We start from the raw sequence: 19,465 nt of genomic DNA on the forward strand, positions 1-19,465 counted from the left end.
CTGACAAGCGGCGGAGCCGGGATTCGAACCCATGCTCTCTGAGTCCCAAGCCTGGGCTCTTTCCCCTGAGCCACGCTGCGAGCCCCACGTGCTCGCCTTGTACCCCCTCAGCGCTTAGAACAGTGCTTCGCACACAGTGAGCCCTTAATAAACAACCATCACCGTCCTCTCATCCCGTCCCTGGGAGAAAAATGGGACCGGGCAGAGAATTGTCAAATTTCAGCAGGGGGCCAACACGTCAGAGGGAGACCGTGAATGGGAAGGCGGAAAGCAAATCCATCTTTCCTAATTGGATTGTTCCTCCCGGCTGAGGTCATGGACTCTGACTTTTAATCTTGAATTTGAGGGCGAGAGGCTTGCTCCGGAATGGGGTGTTTTTATATGTGTGCTGATGAAGCAGCGTGGCTCAGTGGAAAGAGCCCGGGCTTGGGAGTCAGAGGTCGTGGGTTCCAATTCCGCCTCTGCCACTTGTAGCTGCGTGACTGTGGGCAAGTCCCTTCTCTGGGCCTCGGTGACCTCATCTGGAAAATGGGGATGAAGACTGTGAGCCCCACGTGGGGCAAGCTGATTCCCCTGTATCTCCCCCAGCGCTTAGAGCGGTGCTCTGCGCGTAGTAGGCGGGGAGTCAGAGGATCTGGGTTCTAATCCCGCCTCTGCCACGTGTCTGCTGTGTGACCTTAGGCCAGTCACTTAACTTCTCTCGTGGCTCAGTGGAAAGAGCCCAGGCTTGGGAGTCAGAGGTCATGGGTTCGAATCCCGGCTCTGTCACTCGTCAGCTGTGTGACCGCGGGCGAGTCACTTCACTTCTCTGGGCCTCAGTTCCCTCATCTGTAAAATGGGGATTAAGACTGTGAGCCTCACGTGGGACAATCTGATGACCCTATATCTACCCCAGCGGTTAGAACAGTGCTCTGCACATACTAAGCGCTTAACAAATACCAACATTATTGTTATTATTATTATTCTCTGTCCCTCAGTTACTTCATCTGTAAAACGGGGATTAAAAGTGTGAGCCCCATGTGGGACAACCTGATTACCTGTATCTACCCCAGCATTTAGAGCAGTGCTTGGCAAGTAGTAAGTGCTTGCTCTGCACACAGTAGGCGCTCAATAAATACAATTGAATGAATGAACAAATACCATAATTATTATTATTTGTCAGTATTCTGCCCTCGCCTGCCCAGCAAACTGCTTGCTCCCAAGCCAGCTGATTGGATGAGAAGACCGTTATGTCTCAGAACAACGTCTTTTTCCAATTTTCGTGCTTTTCTTTTCTTCTGTTTCCCCCTGCATGTCTCCCTTCCTTATTTTAGAAAGCTGGGAATCAGGGCTCCAATTTACACATAGAAGAGAGGTGGAGTCAGGGAAGTACCTTGGAGGAGGGATGAGGTACCAGAGATGCTGAGAGAAAATGATCGTTTTCTACTGGCCACTCCACCTATCAAACAATCAATCCATCGGTGGTATTTAGTAAGTGCTTACTGTGTGCACAGCAGTGTTCTAAGTGCTTGGGAGAAGTTCATTCATTCAATAGTATTTATTGAGCGCTTACTATAATAATGTTGGTATTTGTTAAGCGCTTACTATGTGCACAGCACTGTTCTAAGCGCTGGGGTAGACACAGGGGAATCAGGGTGTCCCACGTGGGGCTCACAGTCTTAATCCCCATTTTACAGATGAGGGAACTGAGGCACAGAGAAGTGAAGTGACTTGCCCACAGTCACACAGCTGACAAGTGGCAGAGCTGGGATTCGAACCCATGACCTCTGACTCCAAAGCCCATGCTCTTTCCACTGAGCCATGCTGCTTACTATGTGCAGAGCACTGTACTAAGCGCTTGGAATGGACAAATCGGTAACAGATAGAGATAGTCCCTGCCCATTGACGGGCTTTCAGTCTAATCGGGGGAGACAGACGGACAAAAACAATAGCAATGAATAGAATCAAGGGGATGAACATCTCATTAAAACCATAGCAATAAGTAGAATCAAGATGATGTACATCTCATTTACAAAATAAATAGGGTAATAAAAATATATACAATTGAGCGGACGAGCACAGTGCTGAGGGGAGGGGAAGGGAGAGGGGGAGGAGCAGAGGGAAAGCGGGGGTAGACGTGTCCCCTTCCCGCAAGGAGCTTACAGTCTGGGTTGGGGGGGAGACAGACATTAGAAAAGCAGCGTGGCTCGGTGGCAAGAGCCCGGGCTTGGGAGTCAGAGGTCATGGGTTCCAATCCCGGCTCCGCCGCTTGCCAGGTGTGTGACTTGGGGCAAGTCACTTCGCTTCTCTGTGCCTCAGTTCCCTCATCTGTGAAATGGGGATGAAGACTGTGAGCCCCACGTGGGACAACCTGATCACCCTGTATCCCCCCAGTGCTTAGAACAGTGCTTGGCACATAGTAAGCGCTTAATAAATACCACTATTATTATTATTATTATTACATTAGTATAAATGAATTATGGATATGTACAGAAGTGTAGTGGGGCTGAGGGTGGAGTGAATGTCAAGCGCTTCAAGGGTACAGATTCCAGGGCAGAAAGGAAAGGGTAGAGGGGAAATGGGGGTTTAGTCAGGGTAAGCCTCTTGGAGGAGATGTAATTTTAATAAAGCTCTGAAGGTGGGGAGAGCGGCGATCTGTCGTATATGAAGGAGGAGGGAGTTTCAGGTCACAGGGAGGATGTGAGCAAGGGATCGGTGGGGAAACGGATGAGATCGGGGTCCGGTGACTAGGTGGGTTTTGGAGGAGTGAAGCCGGTGTGCCGAGTTGAAGTTCCCACCTCCTCTTTCCCTCCGCCTGCATCTTTTCAAATTGAAGTCTGTTTCCCTATTTCTGGCCGGTTATAACTTTAAAGAACTTACCTCTCTCCAATTTCCGTGTCTGCATTACATTCGGCTAGACCGTAAGCTGATTTGTAGGAAGGAAAAGAAGCAAATGATTTGGTTGAGAGCTCAGGGGAGCAGAGGCAGAGCTCGGGGGAAAGGCTGACCGGGGGTGGGCCCCGGACTTGGGAACAAGGCTCGGGATTTCTCTGCTGATTCCGGGTCTGCCTCACCGTCGGCCTTTTCTGCTCCGGGCTTTTTCCTTCCCAAGGGAAGCAGCGTGGCTTGGTGGGTAGAGCCCGGGCCTGGGAGTCAGAAGGTCAGGGGTCCTAATCCTGGCTCTGCCACGTGTCTGCTGTGTGACCTTGGGCAAGTCCCTTCACTTCTCTGGGCCTCGGTCACCTCATTTGTAAAATGGGGAGCCCCACGGGGGACTACCTGATGACCTCGTATCTCCCCCGGGGCTTAGAACAGTGCTTGGCACATAGTAAGCGCTTAACAAAAACCACCGTTTCCCCATGATTTACAGCCCATCGGAGGGGTGGGTCCAGCAGGGGTGAGAGGTGCTTCTCCCCGGCTCAGGTGTTCCTAGAGCCACGGCTCCAAGAGGCCAAGCGGTCCCGGCAGATCTGGATCGCAGCCGCACGAGGGCTGGTTGCTGGAGGCCAGGCGAGGTCCATTCAGATGGAGTAGCGATTATTATTATCGTGGCTGAGAAAGGACTGACTGATGGTCCAGTTAGCCAAGAGGCCTTCCCCGACTAAGCCCAGAGAAGCAGCCTGGCTCAGTGGAAAGAGCCCCGGCTTGGGAGTCAGAGGTCATGGGTTCGAATCCCAGCTCCGCCGCTTGCCAGTTGTGTACCTTTGGGCAAGTCACTTCACTTCTCTGTGCCTCAGTTACCTCATCTGTAAAATGGGGATAAAAACCGTGAGCCCCCACGTGGAACATCCTGATCAGCTTGTATCCTCCCAGCATTTAGAACAGTGGCCTGCACATAGTAAGAGCTTAACAAATATATATATATATATATATATATATATATATTTATCATTTATTTACCATTTATTTATTTACCATTTACCATATATTTACCTCATCTGTAAAATGGGGATTAAAACTGTGAGCCCCACGTGGGACAACCTGATCACCTTGTATCCCCCATCGCTTAGAACAGTGCTTTGCACATCGTAAGCGCTTAACAAACACCACAATTTATTTTTTACCATATGTATTTACCATATACCATATATATTTACCAAATATATTTTATATATTACCACCATTATTATTATTTTCTCTTCTCCCACTCCCTTCTGCGTCGCCCTGCCTTTCTCCCTTTATTCATCCCCCTTCTCAGCCCCACAGCACTTAGGTACATATCTGTAATTTTTCTATTTCTATTCATGCCTGTCTCCCCCTCCATTCATTCGATAGTATTTATTGAGCGCTTACTATGCGCAGAGCACTGTACTAAGCGCTTGGAATGGACAAATCGGCAACAGATAGGGACAGTCCCTGCCCAATGACGGGCTTACGGTCTAGGCTTACAGTCTAGCCTCTAGACTGTAAGCTCACTGTGGGTAGGGAACACATCTGTTATATTGTTATATAGTACTCATCCAAGTGTTTAGTACAGTGCTCTGCACACAGAAAGCACTCAATAAATATGACTAATTGACTTATTCTTAATCCATGGCCTTGATCTGGATTTTTCTGTCTGGTGCTGGAGGGAGCTGAGCCTAGGAGCAGTGTTCAATCTTACCAGCACCACTGTAGCCTAGGAGGAGTGTTCAATCTTACCAACACTGTTGTATTGCACTCTACCAAGCACTTATTCATTCATTCATTCATTCAATAGTGTTTATTGAGCGCTTACTATGCGCAGAGCACTGTACTAAGCGCTTGGGATGAACAAGTCGGCAACGGATAGAGACGGTCCCTGCCGTTTGACGGGCTTACGGTCTAATCGGGGGAGACGGACAGACGAGAACAATGGCAATAAACAGCGTCAAGGGGAAGAACATCTCGTAAAAACCGATGGCAACTAAATAGAATCGAGGCGATGTACAATTCATTAACAAAATAAATAGGGTAACGGAAATATATACAGTCGAGCGGACGAGTACAGTGCTGTGGGGATGGGAAGGGAGAGGTGGAGGAGCAGAGGGAAAAGGGGAAAATGAGGCTTTAGCTGCGGAGAGGTAAAGGGGGGATGGCAGAGGGAGTAGAGGGAGAAGAGGAGCTCAGTCTGGGAAGGCCTCTTGGAGGAGGTGAGTTTTAAGTAGGGTTTTGAAGAGGGAAAGAGAATCAGTTAATACACTGCTCTGTGCAAAATAAGCTTTCAATAAATACCACTGATGGGTTAATCTCCAAATTGAAATTTGATGCCTTTGGTGAGTTTGTTGGGACAAGAACCTCATCTTGGTCAGAGCCTCCTGCAGGGTGTGGGGTTGTGGGCAGGGAGAGGAATGGACATAGGGGGTGAGTAATGGCTGGGGTGTGCGTGTGTTTGGGGGTGTGTTTGTGTTTGGGGGTGTATGGCGTGTGTGTGTGTGTGTGTGTGTGTGCGTGGATGGTGGAAGAGAGAGAGAAAAAAGGAGGATCAGAGATGGATGAAGCAGCGTGGCTTGGTGGAAAGAGCACGGGCTTGGGAGTCAGAGGTAATCCTGACTCTGCCCCTTGTCTGCTGTGTGACCTTGGGCAAGCCACTTCCCTTCTCCGGGCCTCAGTTCCCTCATCTGTAAAATGGGATTGACACTGTGAGCCCCACGTGGGACAACCTGGTGACCTCGTATCTCCCCCAGCCCACGGAACGGTGCTTGGCACATAGGAAGCGCCTAACAAATACCACAATTAGGAATAAATACCACTGATTGATTTTAGGTCCCCAGTGGCTTATAAGCCCTCAGTACAGTGCCCTGCACCCAGTAAGAGCTCAACAAATATGAGTGAATGAATGAGGGACTGGAATTAGGGCAGGGGCGGGATGTTGGGATGCGGGGGGTGGGCCAGGACAGGAGACTGCGAGCCCGTTGGGCAGGGATGGTCTCTGTTGGTGAATTGTGCATTCCAAGCGCTCAGTCTAGTGCTCTGCACATAGTAGGTGCTCAATCAATACGATTGAATGAATACGGGAGTATTCACGGTGTAGATCTCCTTGATTCTATTTATCTTGATGATGTTGTCTTATTTTGTTTTGTTTTGCTGTCTCCCCCTTCTAGACTGTGAGCCCGTCGTGGGGCAGGGATGGTCTCTCTCTGTGGTCGAATTGTCCATCCCGAGCGTTTAGTCCAGTGCTCTGCACCTAGTAAGCGCTCAATCAATACGATTGAATGAATGAATGAATATGGGAGTATTCATGGTGTATTTTGTTAATGAGGTGTACATCCCCTTGATCTATTTATCGTGATTAGGTTGTCTTGTTTTTGTTTCGTTCTGTTTTGTTTTGCTGTCTCTCTCCCCCGATTAGCCCGCGAGCCCGTCATTGGGCAGGGATGGTCTCTTTCTGTTCCTGAATTGTCCATTCCAAGAGCTTAGTCCAGTGCTCTGCACATAGTAAATGCTCAATCAATACGATCGGATGAATGAATGAATATATTTCTTTGATTCCCTTTATGTTGAGGATGTTGTCTTGTTTTGCTTTGCTGTCCGTCTCCCCCATTTGGACGGTGAGCCCGTCATGGGGCAGGGACGGTCTCTATCTGTTGCCGAATTGTCCATTCCAAGCGCTCAGTCCAGTGCTCTGCACCTAGTAAGCGCTCAATCAATACCATGGAATGAATGAACGGGAGAGCCGGGGGGAAGGAGGATGTAGAGAAGCAGCGTGGCTCAGTGGAAAGAGCTCGGGCTTGGGAGTCAGAGGTCATGGGTTCGAATCCCGACTCTGCCCCTTGTCAGCTGTGTGACTATGGGCAAGTCACTTCACTTCTCTGGGCCTCAGTTCCCTCATCTGTAAAACGGGGATGAAGACTGTGAGCCTCACGTGGGACAACCTGATGTCCATATATGTCCCCCAGTGCTCAGAACAGTGCTCTGATCACCCTGTATCTACCCCGGCGCTTAGAACAGTGCTCGGCACATAGTAAGCGCTTAACACATACCAACATTATTATTATTAGTAGTAGTACAACCTGATGACCCTGGATCTCTCCCAGCGCTTAGAACAGTGCTCTGCACCTCATTAGTGCTTAACAAATACCAACATCATTATAACTTCTCTGGGGCTCAGTGACCTCCTCTGTCAAAGGGGGATGAAGACTGTGAGCCTCACGTGGGACAACCTGATGACCCTGGATCTCTCCCAGCGCTTAGAACAGTGCTCTGCACCTCATTAGCGCTTAACAAATACCAACATCATTGTAACTTCCCTGGGGCTCAGTGACCTCCTCTGTCAAAGGGGGATGAAGACTGTGAGCCTCACGTGGGACAACCTGATGACCCCGGCTCTCTCCCAGCGCTTAAAAGAGTGCTCTGCACATAGTTAGCGCTTAACAAATACCCACATTGTAACTTCTCTGGGCCTCAGTGACCTCATCTGTCCAATGGGGATGAAGACTGTGAGCGTCACGTGGGGCCACCTGCTGACCCTGCATCTCTCCCAGCTCTTAGAAGAGTGCTCTGCACATAGTGCTTAACAAATGTCCCCATTATAACTTCTCTGGGCCTCAGTGACCTCATCTGTCAAATGGGGATAAAGACTGTGAGCGTCACGTGGGACCACCTGATGACCCCGAATCCCCCCCAGTGCGTAGAACAGTGCTCTGCACAGAGTGAGCGCTTAGCAAATACCAACATTATTACTGTTATTGCATGCGGAGTGGCTGGGGGCCGGCCGAGGAGAGCGCTTCATTCACGCCACGGTTTCGATCGGGCGCTTCCCGGGTGCGGAGCACTGGGCTAAGCGCTCGGACCGCACAATCGGGCAGCAAGTGAGAGCCGCTGCCCTTGCGCACTGGGACGGCCGCGGCCTCATTTGCCTATCCCCGCCCCCGGCGGGCGCCGATTGGACGCCGCCGCGCCAGGCGGGCGGTGATTGGCCGCGGCCCTATTTGCCTATCCCCGCCCCCGGCGGGCGCCGATTGGAGAGCGCGGCAGCAGGCGGGCGGTGATTGGCCGCGGCGCTATTTGCCTATCCCCGCCCCCCGAGGGCACCGATTGGAGAGCGGGGCAGCAGGCGGGCGGTGATTGGGCGAGTCTTATTTGCCTATCCCCGCCCCCCGGAGGCGCCGATTGGCGAGCGGGTCCGCAGGCGGGCGGTGATTGGCGGCGGGGCGTGTCGCTCAGCCTGGGGGGCGGAGGGTCCCCGCTGCGGCCGGGCTCAGCCTCGTCGTCCCGCGGAGGCCGGGCTGCCGCTGCCGCCCCCGGCCCTGCCCCCGCCTGCCTCCTTCCCTCCCTCCCTCGCTCCCTCCTTCCTTCCCGCTGCGGCCTCCCGGAGCTCCGCGCGGGGTCATGCGGAGGAGGCGGCGGCGGCCTGTGTCACGGTGACCGGCCCGGACTGCGGAGGCCCCCACCCCGAGCCCTCCGCACCGCGGGAGGTGAGCGCCCAGCGCCCCGGGGCCAAAGCGGGATCCGCCGCTCTGCAGAGGGATCTGTGCGTGTGTGTCTGGGGTTGGCAGGTGCGGCGGGCGGGGAGCGGAGCCGCACAGGTGCGCGGCCGGGCGGGGCCGAGGAGCGGCAGGTGCGAGGGGCGCGGCCCGACCCGGGACGGGGGCGGGGACGAGACGGGGGCCGGGGGTGGAGCCCGGGGCGGGGACGGGGGCGTATCCACGGACGCCACCGGGACGTCTCCAGGGGGCGGGGTCACGGGGCGGGGTCAGGGTGTGTATCCGCGGGGGGCGTGGCCGGGGTGGATCCAGGGGCGTGGCCACGGGGGTGTATCCAGGGGTGGATCCAGGGGGCGTGGCCACGGGGAGAATCCAGGGGTGGATTCAGAGGGCGGGGCCACGGGGTGGATCCAGGGGGCGTGGCCACGGGGCGTATCCAGGGGTGTATCCAGGGGGTGGGGCCACGGGGAGGATCCAGGGGCGTGGCCACGGGCCGTATCTAGGGGGTGTATCTAGGGGGCGTGGCCACGGGGCGGATCCAGGGGTGTCTCCAGGGGGCGGGGCCACGGGTCGGATCCAGGGGCGTGGCCACGGACCGTATCTAGGGGGCGTGGCCACGGGGAGAATCCAGGGGTGGATTCAGGGGGCGGGGCCACGGGGTGGATCCAGGGGCGTGGCCACGGGGGTGTATCCAGGGGTGTATCCAGGGGGCGTGACCACGGGGAGAATCCAGGGGTGGATTCAGGGGGCGGGGCCACGGGGTGGATCCAGAGGGCGTGGCCACAGGGCGTATCCAGGGGTGTATCCAGGGGGTGGGGCCACGGGGAGGATCCAGGGGCGTGGCCACGGGCCGTATCTAGGGGGTGTATCTAGGGGGCGTGGCCACGGGGCGGATCCAGGGGTGTCTCCAGGGGGCGGGGCCACGGGTCGGATCCAGGGGCGTGGCCACGGACCGTATCTAGGGGGCGTGACCACGGGGAGAATCCAGGGGTGGATTCAGGGGGCGGGGCCACGGGGTGGATCCAGGGGGCGTGGCCACGGGGCGTAGCCAGGGCTGTATCCAGGGGGCGGGGCCATGGGCCATATCCAGGGGTGTCTCCAGGGGGCGTGGCCACGGGGAGGATCCAGGGGCGTGGCCACGGACCGCATCTAGGGGGTGTATCTAGGGGGCGGGGCCACGGGGAGGATCCAGGGGTGTATCCAGGGGGCGTGGCCACGGGGAGGATCCAGGGGGCGTGGCCATGGACCGTATCTAGGGGTGTATCCAGGGGCGTGGCCACGGGGAGAATCCAGGGGGCGTGGCCACGGAGAGAATCCACAGGGGCGTGGCTATGGGGCGTATCCACGGGAGCGATCAGGGCGTCGCCAGGGGGCGTGGACACGGGGCGTATCCAGGGGCGGGGCGGAGCCAGGGGGCGGAGCCAGGACCGTATCCAGGGGGCGGGGCCAGGCATATGTGCAGGGGCGTGGTCAGGGGCGTCTCCAGGGGCGGGGCGTCTCCAGGGGGCGGGGCAATGGGGCGTATCCAGGGGGCGGGGCCAGAGCGGGTGTAACCAGGGGCGTGGTCAGGGCCGTATCCAGGGGTGGGGCGTCTCCAGGGCTCCTTTAAGATTCATTCATTCATTCATTCATTCATTCATTCATTCATTCATTCATTCATTCATTCATTCCATCGTATTGATGGAGCGCTTACTGCGTTTAGAGCGCTGCTCCTCTCTACTGAGCGCCGACCGTGTGTAGAGGGACTGTCCTGAGCCCTGCAACTCTTTAGAGAAACAGCCTGGCTCAGTGGGGAAGAGACCGGGCTGGGGAGTCAGAAGGTCGTGGGTTCGAATCCCCTTAGTGATCGAGCGCTTAACGCTGGGCAGGGCACTGTACCGAGCGCTTGGAAAGTACAGTTCGGCAACAGAGAGAGACCGGCCCTGCCCACAAAGGGCTCGCAGTCTAGAAGAGGGGAGACAGGCATCAACACAGGTAAACGAGCATCAGTAGAAATAAATAGAATTAGATATAGAGATATTAGATATAGATAGATATTAGATATATAGATATTAGATAGGTATATAAGATATCTATCTAATATCTATCTATGTAGATGTATATATCTGTATATGTAGATGTATACATGTATGTAGATATATTATCTAATATAATATTATATTATAATACGCATAGCATATGTATATATTATATTATTATACTTATAGTATACTTATATAATTATACTTATAATACTAATATATTAGATATATTAGATATTTACTTAAATATATAAGATATCTATCTATCTATCTATCTATCTATCTATCTATCTATATATATATATAGATCTCTATCTCTATCTATCTATAATAATAATGTTAGTATTTGTTAAGCGCTCACTATGTGCAGAGCACTGTTCTAAGCGCTGGGGTACATACAGGGTCTCAGGTTGTCCTACGGGAGGCTCACAGTCTTCATCCCCATTTTACAGATGAGGGAACTGAGGCACAGAGAAGTGAAGTGACTTGCCCACAGTCACACAGCTGACAAGGGGCAGAGCTGGGGGTTGAACCCATGACCTCTGACTCCGAAGCCCAGGCTCTTTCCACTGAGCCACGCTGCTTCCCTAGAGATAGATAAATATATAAGATATCTATTCATTCAATAGTATTTATTGAGCGCTTACTATGTGCAGAGCACTGTACTAAGCGCTTGGGATGAACAAGTCGGCAACAGATAGAGACAGTCCCTGCCGTTTGACGGGCATCTATCTATAGATATATAGATCTCTAGATCTCTATATCTATCTATATCTAGATATAGATATAGATAGATATAGAGATCTAGAGATATCTCTATAGATCTATCTAGATAGAACTATAGATATATCTAGATATATCTATAGATATCTCTATAGATATAGAGATCTACATCTATCTATATCTATAGGTATATCTATATCTATATCTATATATATATAATCTACACATCTATAGATATCTAGATAGATAGATATAGATGTGTAGATTATATATATGTAGATATATATATACATGCATCAGAACAAGCAGGCCATAATATAATAATAATAACTAATAATAACTATGATATTTGTTAAGCGCTTACTATGTGCCAGGCGCTGTACTAAGCGCTGGGGTGGAGACAAGAAAATTGGTTGGACACGGTCCCTGTCCCATGTGGGGCTCCCAGTCTTTATCCCCATTTTCCAGATGAAGGAACTGAGGCCCAGAGAAGTGAACTGACTGGCCCAAGGTCACACAGCAGAAAAGTGGCAGAGCTGGGATTAGAACCCATGACCTTCTGACTCCCAGGCCCCGGGCTCTAACCTCTAAGCCGAGCCCGTCGTTGGGCAGGGATTGTCACTGTCTTGTCGCCGAATTGCACATTCCAAGCGCTTAGTACGGTGCTCTGCACATGGGATTAGAACCCATGACCTTCTGACTACCAGGCCCGTGCTCTAGCCACTACACCATGCTGCTTTTCTCTGTCTACATAAGTGCCGTGGGGCGGGGAGGAGGGTCGAGCAGAGGAGGGAGTTGGGGCGATGGGGAGAGGAGGAGGAGCAGAGGGAAAAGGGGGGCTCAGTCTGGGAAGGCTTCCTGGAGGAGGTGAGCTCTCAGTAGGGCTTTGTAGAGGGGAAGTGCAGTCAGGTTAGACGCAGTCCCCGTCCCACATGGGGCTCACGGCCTTCCTCCCCATTTTGCGGATGAGGAGACTGAGCACCAGAGAAGTGAAGTGAGTTGCCCAAGGTCACACAGCGGACAGGTGGCGAAGCCTGGATTAGAACCCAGGTCCTTCTGACTCCCAGGTCCGTGCTCTCACCTCTAAGCCAAGCCCATCATTGGGCAGTCTCTCTCTGTTGCTGAATTGTACATTCCAAGGGCTTAGTACAGTGCTCTGCACAGAGTAAGCGCTCAATAAATACTATTGAATGAATAAGCCAAGCTGCTTCTAGCCTAGGCAGTGTCTGCGTACAGGCTGCCTCCCAGACCTTCGAGGGATGAGGTTTCTGGTCAGTTTAGTTTAGAGAAGCAGCGCGGCTCAGTGGAAAGAGCCCGGGCTTGGGAGTCAGAGGTGTTGGGTTCTAATCCTCGCTCCGCCACTTGCCAGCTGGGTGACTTTGGTCAAGTCACTTCACTTCTCAGTGCCTCAGTGACCTCATCTGTAAAATGGGGATTAAAGCAGTGAGCCCCACGTGGGACAACCTGATCACCTTCTATCCCCCCTCAGCACTTGGAACAGTGCTTTGCACACAGTAAGCGCTTAACAAATACCACCATTATTATTATTAAGAGTTGCAGTTTGGGTTTTCATGGGCTTGTACCTAGCGAACCCCAGTGCGGGCAGGGGTCAATGCTGTCTTTAAACACCCTTAGGCCCTCCAGGACAGACGGGTCATTTATTCAAGGAATTAGGGTCCCGGGGTCTCTGCCATAGGATCAGCCATTCCGTCCATCGTGGCTTAGTGGAAAGAGCCCGGGCTTTGGAGTCAGAGGTAATGGGTTCGAATCCCAACTCTGCTACTTGTCAGCTGTGTGACTGTGGGCAAGTCACGTGGCTCAGTGGAAAGAGCACGGGCTTTGGAGTCAGAGGTCATGAGTTCGGATCCCAGCTCTGCCACTTGTCAGCTGTGTGACTGTGGGCAAGTCACTTGACTGCTCTGGGCCTCAGTTCCCTCATCTGTAAAATGGGGATTAAGACTGTGAGCCCCACGTGGGACAACCTGATTCCCCTATGTCTACCCCAGCGCTTAGAACAGTGCTCGGCACATAGTAAGCGCTTAACAAATACCAACGTTATTATTTTTATTATTATTAACTTCTCGGTATCTCAGTTACCTCATCTGTAAAATGGGGATTAACTGTGAGCCTCATGTGGGACAACCTGATTACCCTGTATCTACCCCAGCGCTTAGAACAGTGCTCTGCACATAGTAAGCGCTTAACAAAAATACCAACATTATTATTCATTCAGTTGTATTTATTGAGCGTTTACTGTGTGCAGAGCATTATACTAAGCGCTTGGGAGAGTACAATACAATTGAGTGCTTAATGTGTGCAGTTCACTGTACTAAGCGCTCGGGAGAGTACGATATAACAATAAACAGATAAATTCCCTGTCCACAAGGAGCTTGCAGTCTAGAGGGCAGGATCATTTTATGACATGTAGTTTTCTGGGGCTCAGGTACATGAAACAGCGTGGTCTAGCGGCAAGAGCCCGGGCTTGGGAGTCAGAGGATGTGGGTTCTAATCCCGGCTCCACCACTTGTCTGCTGTGTGACCTTGGGCAAGTCACTTCACTTCTCTGGGCCTCAGTTACCTCATCTGGAAATTGGGGATTAAGAATTGTGAGCCCCATGTGGGACAACCTGAAGACCTGCTCTATGTTAGAACAGTGCTTGACACATAGTGAGCGCATAAAGAATACCATCGTTATTATGAAGATCTTGGATTAAGGGAAGGGAATGTTACTGTTTATTGTGTATTGCACTTTCCCAAGCACTCAGTACAGTGCTCTGCACACAGTAAACGCTTAATAAATATGATTGAATAAATGAATGAATTAAAGCTGTAACGTCTTTTGAAGGATCCATCTCCAACAGGCCACGGTCTAAGGCTGATTGAAGAGGGTTGGAGGATATTCTGATGGAAGTTCTGTTTTGTTCTATATTTTACTTAATAATAATAATGTTGGTACTATATTTTACTTAATAATAATAATGTTGGTATTTGTTAAGCGCTTACTATGTGCAGAGCACTGTTCTAAGCCCTGGGGTAGATACAGGGTAATCAAGTTGTCCCACATGAGGCTCACAGCCTTAATCCCCATCTTACAGATGGGGTAACTGAGGCACAGAGAAGTTAAGTGACTTGCCCAAGGTCACACAGCTGACAAGTGGGGGAGCCGGGTTTCAAACCCATGGCCTCTGACTCCTAAGCCCGTGCTCTTTCCACTGAGCCACGCTGCTTCTCTTAAGAAGAAGACAGCTTGTTGGTCCATACTGGCCACAGACACTCTTCTTCTGAGTGCTGCCAAAGTTCAATGGCTCTAGAGTGTTAGACAAAAAAGGGACTTGTTTCCAAACGAAAGGTTGAAACAAGAGAAGGGTCTTTAGATCAGACTGTTTTGTCAGTATTATAGAGCTTGCGCTATCAGAGGCTTGGGGCTTGCAGTAAACATCTGGAAATCCCTGGCAGTTGCCAAACCGTAATACTCTCAAAATTTATTAGGCAGTGATCCCCAGAGTCGTCAATCTAGAATTCTGTCATCAACCATTGCATCTTTGGCTAAATGGTGGTCCCTGCGCTGGGGCAGGGACCTGTGCAGTCTAGGAAAAGATGAAATGCCTGAGTTAAAGTTCTAGGGCTTCAGGGGATCTTCGGCACTGTCAGGATAGTGTCGGAAACAAAAATGAAAGATTCAGCTACGTAGCTTTGACCAAATGCTGTGGCTTGTAATATTTTCCGTGGAGACAGCACAGTGACAAAGTCACAGCTATTATTATGTTGTACATTCCTCTGAAGGGGCTTAAAAACAACATTATTGAAACTGTTGCATGCTGAATTAGTAGAGTTGCTTAGCTGGTCACGGTGTGGAAGAGATTGCATTTGTATTTGTGTAGTTGAGATACAATTTCACCGGTATCAGTGTCATCTTTGAACCCAAAGGAAAAGAAATATAAAGACATATACATGTATATATACATGTATATACATATATATATATAAATTGCATCTATATCTCTAAATTGCTAAGTAGTTTTCAAAGATTGTACTCTAATAGAGAATTTGCAGTTATTCATTCTAAGCAGTGCAACTGTCTGGGTGAATATTTAAGGGCCCATGCTAGAAAGAAAAATTCAGAACCACATAATTACATGCAGCTAGCAAAAATAGTCTGTGAGTAATGAGTAGTAAGCATTGGAGTAAAGTCCCTGCATTATTTTGGTTGATTTACTTTTCAAATAAACGGATTTTACATGCTTTAAGTGCAAAATAGTCAACTTATATGGGACAGAATACCTATTAGAAGACCCTCCCATATCTCAAAATCCAGTTAGTGCTACAGATATTACAAGGACAAGTGTTTGCGACCTAAATGCCATACTGAGTCCTATCGTTGTTTCATCTAACCCCATGTTACCTCTGATAATGACAGCAGGATTCTGGAGGAATAGTATGAGAATTGCCCTCCACATCCATCCTCATGCATAGGGATTTACCTAACATCAGTAACTTTCCCTTTAGCAACCCTTTATAGGCCTCTTATTCCTAAACTTACTCAAACACACTCGAACTTGACCTTGTTGGTCTGCTCAATTTACTGAATTTTATATGTGTATTGCAGCTCTGGCTCTTTTTTTTTTTAAAAAAAAGGTATGTTATTTGTTAAATGCTTACTATGTGCCAGGCACTGTACTAAACACTGGGGTAGGTGCAAGTTAATCAGGTTGGACCCAGTCCAAGTCCCACAAGGTGTTCCCAGGCTTAATCCCCATTTTACAGTTGAGGTAACCAAGGCACAGTTAAGTGACTTGCCCAGGGTCACACAGCAGACAAGTGGCAGAGCTGGGTTTAGAACTCAGGTCTTTTTGACTCCCGGGTCCATGCTGTATCCACTAGGTCACGCTGCTTCTGGGGAAAGATTGATTCCATTATGCTTATCTTCATCTACCTCCTCCAAACGTTTTGTTTTTTTTTCCAATGGTATTTCTTAGGTGCTTACCAGCAGGGTTCTAATCTCCAAGGTAGATACAAGATAAGGACACAGTCCAGGTCCCTCATGGGGCTCACAGCCTTAAACCTCATTTACCTGAAGCACAGAGACGTGAAGTGACTTTCCCAAGGTCACAGAACAGACAGGTGGCAGAGTCGGGTCCTTCTGACTGTTTTCTTCTGACTCCCGGGCCTGTGCTCTACCCATTTGGTTGGAAGAGCAGCACTGGTAAATTAAACACGCATCCAGGAGATTGCCTGTTTGAGTATAAGAAGATGATCAGTCTTTTCTTGGGGGTTCAGTGTACAGCATAATACGCCGAAGTAGCAGGAAACTGTGTGCTTGCAAATGATTCTACAAAGCAGTAGTTCCCTAGGGTTCTACTTCCTTTTTTAACCACCTGAGCAGGGAATGGGTAGAGATGGGGAGGGAGCAGACAGAAAGGGGAATAGAAATGGAGGGAGAGCTCGGGTTCCTTAGGATTTCATCATAGCCTCTCATCCTTCCATCTTTCCCCCATCTGCATCCAAAGCCACTGCCTCTTTTTGTCTTTAAAAGACTTCTGGTTTTTGCCCAATTGAAAGGAGGTTACAAAGCAGGAAGTACATCGATGCAGCTACACTTTGGAGGAACCCCCTCAGCATATCGAAGAGGAAGTTGTCATAAAAAAAACCGTGGGAGTGCTCATATCTGAAGTTCTTTCGGGTCCAGAACTCTTGTTAGATTAAGGCTGCCTGAAAATTCGGTGATATTGTGCTATCTTATTGTTAAATTGACATAATAAGAGCCTTCAGTGGTTGCCCCGCATCAAGCAGGTTTCTTATCATTGGTTTGAAAGCATTCAATCAGCTTGCCCCCTCTTGATCTCCTACTACAACTCAGCCAACATTTCATTCATTCAGTCAGTCATATTTATTAAGTGCTTACTGTGTGCAGAGCACTGGACTAAGTGCTTGGGAAAGCAGAGTACAACATTAAAGAGTGACAGTCCCTGCCCACAATGAGCTCACAGTCTAGAGGGGGGGAGACAGACATCAATACAGATAAACAGACATCAATACAAATAAATAAAATTACAAATTTATACATAAGTGCTGTGGGGCTGGGGGTGGGTAGAGCAAAGGGAGCAAGTCAGAGTGATGTAGTGTGGCTCATTGGAAAGATCCCGGCTTGAGAGTCAGAGGTCATGGGTTCTAAACCCGGCTTTGTCACTTTTGAGCTGTGTGACTTAGGGCACGTCACTTCTCTGTGCCCCAGTTCCCTCACCTGTAAAATGGGGATTAAGACTGTGAGTCCCACGTGGGACAACCTGATTACCTTGTGTCTACCCCAGCACTTAGAACAGTGCTTGGCACATTGTAAGCACTTAACAAATACCATCCTCGTCATCATCATGCAGAAGGGAGTGGGAGATGAGGAAAAGTGGGGCTTAGTCTGGGAAGGCCTCTTGGAGGAGATATGTCCTCAGGAAGGCTTTGAAGTAGGGGAGAGTAATTGTCTGGCAGATTAGAGGAGGGAAGGCGTTCCAGGCCAGAGGTAGGACTTGGGCCACGGGTGAGCAGTGAGACAGGCAAGATCAAGGCACAATGAGAAGGTTAGCACCAGAGGAGTAACGTACGTACACGGGCTGGGTTGTAGGAGAGAAGTGAGGTGAGGTAAGAGTGGGCAAGGTGATGGAGTGCTTTAAAGCCAATGGTGAGGAGGTTCTGATCCGGAGGTGGTTGGGAAACCACCGGAGATTTTTGAGCAGGGGGGAGACATGTCCTGAAAGTTTCTGAACAAAGACGATCCGGGCACCGGAGTGAAATATGGACTGGAGTTGGGAGAGGCAGGAGGTTGGGAGGTCAGCCAGGAGGCTGATGCAGTAATCTGGGCGACACAGGGTGAGTGACTGTATTAACGTGGTAGCAGTTTGGATGGAGAGGAAAGGGCAGATTTTAGCAATGCTGTGAAGGTGGGACCGACAGGATTTGGTGACAGATTGAATATGTGGGTTGAATGAGAGAGAGGAGTAAAGGATAACATTAAGGTTACGAGCTTGTGAGACGGGAAGGATGGTGGTGCTGTCTACAGTGACGGGAAAGTCCAGGAGAGGAGAGGGTTTAGGTGGGAAGGTGAGGAGCTCTGTTTTGGACATGTTAAGTTTGAGGTGATGGGAGGACATCCAAGTAGAGATGCGAACCTAGAGAGAGGGAGTGAGTTCGGGGAGGATCAAAAACTCCTCACTATTGGCTTCAAAGCTGTCCATCACCTTGCCCCTTCTTACTTCACCTTCCTCCTCTCCTTCTACATCCCAGCCTACACACTCCACTACTCTGGTGCTCACTTTTTCACTGTGCCTCCATCTCACCTGTCTATCCGTTGACCTCTGGCCTGGAACGCTCTCCCTCCTCAAATCCACCAATCACTCTTCCCCCTTCAAAGCCCTACTGAAGGTGTGCCTTCTCCAAGAGGCCTTCCCAGATTAAGCCCCCTTTTCAACTCCCCCGCTTCCATGACACCTCAACTTACTCCCTTTGCTCTCCCCTTCCACCCCACAGCACTTATGTCTATGTGTATTTATAATTCTATTTATATTGATGTCTGTTTACTTGTTTTGATGTCTGTCTCATCCTCTCTAGACTGTAAGCCTGGTATGGGCAGGGATGGTCTCTCTTTGTTGCTGAATTGTATTTTTCAAGCGCTTAGTACAGTGCTCTGCACATAGTGAGTGCTCAGTAAATACGATTGAATGAATGAATGAGGAATTGTAGATTTGGTTATCACCTGCATAGAGATGATTGTTGAAGCTATGGGAGTGAATGAGTTCCCCAAGGGAATGAGTGTAGACGGAGAATAGAAGGGGACTGAAAACTGACCCTTGAGGGACCCCCACAGTTAGGGGGTGGGAGGCAGAGGAGGAACTTGTGAAGGAGACTGAGAATGAACGGCCAGAGAGATAAGAGGAGAACCAGGAGAGGACAGAGTCAGTGAAACCAAGGTTGGATAACCCCCTTCTCCTGGAAGGGGGTGGTCCACAGTGTCAAAGGCAGCTGAGCGGTCGAGAAGGATTAGGTAGGAGAAGAAGCCGTTGGATTTGGCAATTAGGAGATCATTGGTGACCTTTGAGAGGGTGGTTTCAGTGGAGTGAAGGGCACAGAAGCCAGATTGGAGGGGGGCCAGGAGAGAATTGGAAGAGAGGAATTTGAGACAGCCGGTGTAGTCAGATTCACTCAAGGAGTTCGGAGAGGAATGGTAGGAGGGGGTTGGAGTGATAACTGAAGGGAGATGTGGGGGATAACTGAAGCCGGCGGCCAGGCAGCTTCCACCTAATTTCAAACTTGGGGCTGCCACTGTTGCCGCAATAATACATGTATTTATTTAATGTAATAACAATAATAATA

General features: G+C 50.3%; 1 protein-coding gene across 6 annotated transcripts in view; it reads left to right on the plus strand.

Annotated features, from left to right (window-relative positions):
* Positions 1-8,212: 8,212 nt before the first annotated feature.
* Positions 8,213-19,465, plus strand: part of RALGPS1 (Ral GEF with PH domain and SH3 binding motif 1) — a 480,822-nt gene continuing 469,569 nt past the window's right edge. For 3 of the 6 annotated variants that reach the window (XR_005659940.1, XM_029062600.2, XM_029062604.2), the window contains exon 1: positions 8,213-8,354. The gene's annotated coding sequence lies outside the window, so the exon portion shown is untranslated. The remainder of the gene's footprint in view (positions 8,355-19,465) is intronic. The other 3 variants (XM_029062605.2, XM_029062606.2, XM_029062607.2) reach the window with 2 other exon arrangements.

Source organism: Ornithorhynchus anatinus, chromosome 4, assembly GCF_004115215.2.
Source record: "Ornithorhynchus anatinus isolate Pmale09 chromosome 4, mOrnAna1.pri.v4, whole genome shotgun sequence".
NCBI lineage: Eukaryota > Metazoa > Chordata > Mammalia > Monotremata > Ornithorhynchidae > Ornithorhynchus > Ornithorhynchus anatinus.